The sequence below is a fragment of the Grammomys surdaster genome, unplaced genomic scaffold, assembly GCF_004785775.1.
Source record: "Grammomys surdaster isolate TR1022 unplaced genomic scaffold, NIH_TR_1.0 362, whole genome shotgun sequence".
In the NCBI taxonomy this organism is placed as follows: Eukaryota; Metazoa; Chordata; class Mammalia; order Rodentia; family Muridae; genus Grammomys; species Grammomys surdaster.
In genome coordinates, this window is record NW_021604781.1 from 2388659 (window position 1) to 2397065 (window position 8407).

Here is an 8407-nt window from a genome sequence, read left to right on the forward strand (position 1 = left end):
GTTTTTCCTTTTAAATTTTAATTCAAAACCAAGCATTTAAGTGTGTGGTGAATCTGCAAGGCCACTTTTACAAATGGCGGTGTGAGTCCTGCTCAAGGAATCGACTCCCACTTTGGCAGGTGATTAATGAACCGCTTTATAAAGGAACTGGGGTCCTGTCCAGTGTCCCTCCCTCGTTTGGGCACCCCCTCTGAAGCAAAACAACAACAACAACAAAAACCTTTAGATCCTTTGTTTGACTGATTAGCTTAGTGCGGTTTCTGGTCTCTGAGAGATGCAGATGTATAGCTTGAGTGAACGAAGTGTGTGTATTGCAAATTTGTGCATTGCAGTAGCAGGGAGGTCAAAGTAGAAGTTTGGTTTTTTTTTTTTTTTCTTGATGAAATATATAAGATGCCATATGGTGGGAGTGACCTGAGAATGCCAGGTGTGCCTGCTTCAGAAGCTAATGCGCTGTTGCCATGGAGACCAGCACTCCTTCCACAACTCGGAGCCTCTACCTCCCCGCTCTGAAGAACTTGGCTAACTAATCAGAGCCTGTGCTTTGACATGCAAGAGAATTAAAGCCCCGAGGGCAAGCCTTCAGCAATTTCTGGTTTCTTTTTCCTTGAGTCTTTGGGAGAGTTCCTGCCCTCCCTCCAGCCTTGCAGCTCTCAGGCTAATGCCTGAGAGTAGTAATCATATTCACATCTATGGAGACAGTACTTTGTGTTACACACACTGACACTGAAGCGTTTTTATCTATGTTTACAAGGAAATCAAAGGCTTTCAAGAAAGTGAGTTTTGTTCGCAAATCATAACTCTGTCCAAGTCAGGATCTGAACCCAGAACCATCAGACTTCAGTTGTTAATTTCCCAATAGCATTGAGCTGTTGTTATCTAGCTAGACCAAACTTTTTTTGTGTCATTTAAACCCATGCCATCTTCACAGATGAGAACACAGCCAGAACCTAAATACAAAAGAAAGTGGATATGAGCTAGCTTCAGCCTTTAGCATAGCTGCAACATCGTGACTTAGTATCAAGACACACACCATACGAGTGTCTGGCTGCGATTTACTGAGCATCTATGATGTGTCATTCATTCTTTCAACAAATATGTACTGAGACTTATGCCAAGCATTGTCTTCCATGTGAGTACAGCTGTGAATGAATCAAGCAGACAAAACTGCCTGTGGGGACTCTGTGCGGGCGGTGTCCCTGGGAGTAAGCAGGAAACTAACTCTCAGTTCTAACTCTCGTGCAGTAGACAGTACAGGAGTACAGACAGGTGCATAAATTATCCAACCGTAGAGCCCAGCACCAAATGCTGAGTTTGGGAGGCAGATGATCAAAGCCCTGTGGCCAGCCGGTGGACTACAGGGTGGTTGTGGGTGAGCCAGGTGCCTCTCATCTCTGACAGGATTCTTGGCCAATTCCAGTTTCACTGACCTCCCCGGTGTCTCTGGTGAGATATGGGAGGACAGCTGTGTTTCGAGACCAGGTCCCCAATCTAATGCATCTGGGGAATTTCTGCTCTCCCTTCATTTCTTTACACTTTGCTTTATTCACTTCAACCAAGCTCTTTCCTGCAGCCTACAGAACTGCTTGTAAAGGTTGTTTAAAAAAATCCTTGGGGGGCTGGGGTAGGGGTGGCAGGGGTGGCCCAATTAGTTTTCAGTGCAAACACAAGGACCCGTATTAACTCTAATACCAACGGAGGAAGCCAGAGCAGGAGGGTCCCTGGGCTTCACTGGCCTCCGGTCTAGCCTAGTTGCTCCAGGCTGGTGGCAAGCCCTCTCATAAAAGAGGTAGACAACATTCATGAGGTTCTCCTCTGACCTCCACATGTATGCATGCTCACATGCGTGACAGCATGCGTGCGCACACGCACACGCACACACACACCTTGAGAGAAAAGCAGGACGGGTCTGGAGAGAGATGAGCAGATGAGCAGACTCACATCATCCATAATTCCAGTTCCAAAATATCCAACCCTTTCTTTAGGCCTCCATGAACACCAGGCACACCAGGGTACACGTACATACATACATACATACATACATACATACATACATACAAAAACACCTATACACATAAAATAAAAATAAATATACTTTTTAAAAAAGAAAAAAACACAAAACATATTAGCTTTGAAATCAAAGCTGTGAAGTCACACTACCTAACCATCTACTACCTAACCATCTTCCCATCCTGCTAACTTCAAGGCTGTGGTTTATACTTGGGCTTTTCAGTAGAATGCCTAATTGTCAAACACAAGTGAAATATAACCAAGCAATCATCCCTCTGTGTGGTGTTTGAGTATGTGTGGCCCAGGGAGTGGCACCATTAGGAGGTGTGGCCTTGCTGGAAGAAGTGTGTCACTGTGGAAGAAGGAGAGCTTTGAGACCCTCCTCTTAGCCATGTAGGAGACAGTCTTTTGCTTGCCTTCATAACAAGATATTGAACTCTCAGCCCCTCCTGCAACATGCCTTGATGATAATGGACTGAACCTCTGAAACGGTTAAGCCAGCCCCAGTTAAATGTCCTTCATAAGAGTTACCTTGGTCATGGTGTCTCTTCACAGCAATGGTAACCCTAACTAAGACACTCTATTTTGTTAATCTGTGGGCAGATGTGATATGATATCCAAACCATACATACACAGAGACCAATGTTAGTAATTAATAAAACTTAGAATCATGTGAATTTAATACGTATTAATGACATGTACAGTCATGACCGTGCTGTGTGGTAATTAGATAGGATGGGTCACACTTTCAACACTAGTTGAATTCCTTCAGTCAAAGGCCTCAGGGCACAAACTGAAGCAAGAGAGGCAGGAAAAGAGACCAAGTTGTAGGAAATCAAATTAGGGACACAGATGAACTTTAGAGGTGATATAGAAGAAAACTTCCCTAACCTAAGGAATGAGACACCCATAATCATATAAGAAGCCTACAGAACTTTAGAGGTGACGTCTGCACTTCCTTAAGCCCATTAACTCCAAGAGCTACCCTAAGCACCTTTGTCTAAGGGTCTCAAGTCCATAGAAGTAACAGAACTAAAAACCAAGGAACCTGACCAGGGACAACAGAGGCTGAGGATAAGAATTCTCAGAAGAATAAGGTCCAGAATTCTGAAAGAATGAACCACCACCCGGAAAGCTGGTTCTAATATTCTTAAGACATTCACACACAAGGCCAGTACTTCCACACATTTAGATGATCAAGAAGAGGGTGACCACCTCTCCTGCAAGAATTCTTGCTAAGGAAATCTATTCAAATCATCAAGGGGGGGTGTTGGGGGGATGGAGAGGGAGCATTCCACATTAAGAATAGTCCTTACTCTTCCAAAGATCCCAGGTTCAGTTCCCAGCACCCACAAAGCAGTTCACAACCATCTGTAACTCCAGTTCCAGGGGAATCCAACGTCCTCTCCTGGCTTCTGTGGGTACTGCATACACACGTGCACAGACATGCATGCAAATAAAAATAACTAAATCTTTAAAAAAATAAAAACCATTCTTCTGTTTGCCCTGCCCCTAGTTTGATCCATCAAGTTGATGTGCGCCTGTAACAGACATGGAATCTCCCTATGACAGGGTGAGAGTCATGTCCAGATTAGCTAATGATGCTTTGGTTATCGTTCAGTATCACAAAGACGGACAAAGACTGAGCTAGAATCCATTTGTTCTGTTAGGAAGATAAAATAGTACACTTTAATTTCAATGAACAATCATAAGGGAAGTCAAACTGTCTAGAAATCCGTTTGAAAGTGTACTCGGAAACTTACCACTTCAGAGGCTCAAGGAAGTGGGCAGGGATGTGTGCTTTCAAAGTTGTCCATGGTGCTGACACGAGACACGAAGCACTGTGTACATAGGTTTTCTTTCACAAGGTCAGTAGATGTGGTACCAAGGAGGAGCATTGGAGGAGAGCAAGAGGAAGATGCAGGAGTCATATAGTACTAGGGACATGTGCGTGACAAACCCCAGTCAGGCTGCTAAGGCTCCCTCGCCCATCACCTAGGGAGGAGGTGTTTGGAGATGCAGGTGGGTGGCAAGGAGGCAGAGCCAGGCTTTGGAAAGCCCAAGAGATCATGGCACTTGACTTCCTGGGAGACTTGGGAGCAGACAGACACTGAGAGGGCTTTGTGAACCCTGAGACTCGTTTCTGCACATAGCAAAATTTGGGCTTTTATTTAGTTGGTTTTGTTTTGTTTTGTTTTGTTGGCTTTTCATGACAGGGTTTCTTTGTGTAGACCTGGGTGTTCTGGAACTCACTCTGTAGACCAGGTTGGCCTAGAACTCAGAGATCCACCTACCTTATGATTGTTCATTGAAATTAATGTGTAACATTTTATCGTCCTAACAGATGATGGATTCTAGCTCAGTCTTTGTCTGTCTTTGTGATACTGAACGATATCCAAAGCATCATTAGCTAATCTGGACATGACCCTCACCCTGTCACAGGAAGAGTCCATGTCTGCTACAGGCGCACATCAACTTGATGCATCAAGCTAGGGCCAGGGCAAACGGAAGAACACTCTAAGTGAATTGTCAAAAAGATGTAGGATGAACATGGTTTTAGACAGCGATTCCCTTGCTTAGCAGATGTCTGGAGAGCAGTGTCTATGCTACTTTAAGAGGAGATGAAAAAAAGAAAAAGAAAAAAAGAGACACAACATATAGAGAACTAATTAGATTTACAACCTGTGAACAAAGTCAAAATAAACATCCCAAATCCATTTTTCACCCTCCTATAGAGCCTGAGGGCAATGGCCAAGAGAAATTACCATTAAGCTTGAGTAATGCAAAACAGATTGCGCGAATTTCTATCTGAAATGTGTGAATTTAATATACAACTGTAAATTGGGAAGTGCCTTTTGATTTCCAAAGTAGGCTGGGTTCACAGGTGGAAAAATCCCTACCCTACTGACAACTCTGAAGGCGAGAGAAAGAGAGGGGGGGGGGCTTCAGGGAGCTGACAAGATTCCAAGACCATGGAGAGGACTCATCACCATGACAGCTTGGAAAAGTTGAACTGTGTGGCAGGGCTGCAAGGCTCTGGGGACTGTGGTCCCCTCCTCATGAGTAGGCACGGTGACCCCACAGGCACCCACTCCAATACGATTTCATTAAGCTGTATAACAATGAAAGAAAATGAATTTCTGTAGTTCTTCAGGGCCCAGCCATGGGCTGGACAATGGACTTGACCCTGAACTTTCCAGCCAGAGAAGATCAAACCCAAGGCTTCACTGTGGTGACACTTCTACAGGGAAGGGAGATTTTCATGTATGACCAAAGATTGGCATGGCCCCTTGGAGGGTAAGTGCCTATAATCTCTAACACCCAGAGGGAAGCAGGAAGGGGTTGACTCAGCCCTCACTGTGATTGACAGTTTGCCAATAACTACCGGTGTTACTGAGAGGCCTACCACAGGACTGATACAAGACCACTGAGACACAGACAGTGTGGTGGTCTGAATGAAAATGGCCCCCCTGTAGACTTATAGGGAGTGGCATTCTTGGAGGTGTGGCCATGTTGGAGTAGGTGTGTCCTTGTTGGAAGGAAGTATGTCACTAGGGGAGGGCTTTGAGGTTTCAGAAGCTCAAGCCAGGCCAGCCAGGCCTAGAGGCTGTCTCTTCCTGCTGCCTGCAGATCTGGATGTAGAACTCTTAGCTCCCTCTCCAGCACCATGTCTGCCTGACCGTAACTTCTGCTGGACTGATATCCCCTCCCTCCATACCCGGTAAGCCTACTGCAGGCTTCGTGTGGCTAGAGTAACCTGTTTCTCCTGTGATGTTTTCTCTGTGCTTCTCCAGACTGCCTCTCAGCCGCATGATCACTGCCTCTGACTGCTGTCAGTATCCTATGGTTGACACGGCTTTCTCTACCAGATGGAGCTTTGAGGGCAAGGCAGGGCTAAGCCTCAGATCTGTTGTTCAGTCAATAAGCTCAAATTATCTTACATAAGTCTGATGATAGACTTACATCAATTCTAATTAGGATAGCTGGGAAAATGGATCCTGGCTCACCATCCCCCCCCCTCCCAGCCCCTGTGTAACATCCTATAGGGTTAGACAAACCTCCAGGTGGTAGACCTTCAAGAAAGTCCTGTGGAACCTGAGATGCTCTGACATTACCCAATGTGTTTTTTCTCTCATAGAAAGAAAATGGGATTAACACATCACTGTAGTCTGTCTCTTAAGCAAAGTGTACAGAAATCTGTGAGATTCTTTCTACAGGACCTGCACCAGGTCTACAACAAGGAAACAATGCCTGCTTCTAATTGCCCTAAAGTGTTTCTTTGTTGAGAAATTAGGTTGCTGCTTAGTTTCTACTGAAAGCAGGGATGGATGCCCTACTATGTGCTATATGAGGCTGGGGAGAGACAGATGACAGAGAGAGCAGACTTTAGAGCCTCCTGGGCATTGCTGAGAAAGCCAAACTCTCAACAAAGTACTTCTGTGTGTACATGTCTGGGGTGACCTCTATGTAAGCTGCACTAACTGAAGGGTTCAAACCTTCTGGATAAGAAGCATCCCACCTTTGACAGAATGTTGAAAGCAGCGTGGGATGGCCTAAGTGTTGATAGGGAAGGACAGAGGGGCCAACACTTCACTCTTCTCCTTGTCACCTTCAATTTCTGAGACACATCAAAAAGTACAGAGTGGTCTTTAGTTTTGGCAGCTGCCAAAGTGGTCAGTCACTCATCATACAAATCCGAAATGGGCCAGTGATAGTCAGTTCATTATCGAATCTGCTTGTTTCAGGGGACAAAGCTGAGGGGCTTTCATGAGCTCCTCAGAGGGTGGGGGTGGGGACGGACTTGCACTGACCTCTGGTTTCCAGTGCTGGATGCTCTCACTATGAGGCAGGAACGCTGAAAAAGCTGCAGATATCCTCCACTAACCAACCACCAGGACAAGCACACCATAGCCTCAGATTCTTTTAGAGATCAGTATGGCATCAGAGCTGACAGACTCCTCAGTGGCAAGCAGAGATATCAGATATGCATGGTTATGTTTTAAGGTGAAATAAAAGGCACAGAGGGGGTAAACCACTTCCCCAAAGCCTCACAAGCTTGGAAGCTGTGGAGCTGCTAGAATCCAGGTCTGATTCCAGAGCTGAAGTGCTCACAATGCCAATGCCTCTCACAGCCCGATAGGCATCTCACCGGTGAGCAAGGATGATAGCTCTTGGGCCAGGGAAGGCAGTCTGCAAAAGACTAAGCATCCATGGGTATCTTCCGCCATTCTCACCCAGTCACAGGATGCGTCCCACGCTCTTCCTTTGAAGACTCCCCTTCCTCTGTGTAGCCATCAGCCCTCACATTTTTCCATAACTGAGGGTCTCTGCTGGCATCCCAGTCATGATCAGCAATGGCCAGCAAGCCGCTGTCTAGATGTTCCACACTTACATGAGAGTCCCGGTGACCTGGCACCTTCCTCAAAGGACAACTAACAATATGGGGACACATAGACATTAATACAAGGATCACTGATTGCTGACAGATTTCTGAAAAATGAAACAATCTTCATAACGGCATCTTCATGGCCCATCCAGATGTCAGGACTGTATAGGTCAGGAGAAATAAACCACCAATCAGAAATCAACTTGTCTCCGGTCCAGGCTGGAGAGACAGATGACTCGGAGGTTAGGAGCACTTGATGCTTTTGCAGAGGACCCAGGTTTGACTCCCAGAACCCACATGGCAGCTCATAACCATATGCGACTGCAGTTCTAGGGGATATGACATCCTCTTCTGCCATCTGTGGGCACCAGGCATGTGTATGCTGCACAGACATGCATGCAGGTAAGCATCCGTCCATGCACACAAAACATAAAACAACAACACAAAGCTTGTCCAGGTCATCCAAGGACTATAATATACAGACCAATCAAAAGTAAGAAAACAGTGACTGCACTGAAGAAGTAGAAATCTCCAGCATAAAGTGAATGAGGAGGAAACAGATGCCCAGGGTGTCGCCTTGAGAATGAGAAGGTGCTTAAAGGATAAATTTGCTCCTAACAACCAATCAGGAGCACCATGGTAGCATGGAGACAGGGGCATGAGTTTCTGCTACTCCCCAGCCCACTTCTAGAAAGGGCCACAGACACACTGTGGGCCAGGGGTGGATGGGGTGGGGGTGCATGCAGGGGCCAGCGGGAGAGGACACAGTCTCCTGCTTCAGATCTACCAGTTCTACAGAAGGAATTCAATGGAGAACATTGCAGTGCCTCAGGCACAGAAAGGGCAGGTATTGGTTTTTATTAAACATTTCCTATGCATAGCATAGCAAGTACATATGCATATACACATAGCATAGCAAGTACATATGCATATATGCATAGAATAGCAAGTACATATGCATATACACATAGCATAGCAAGTAATATGCATATACACATAGCATAGCAAGTA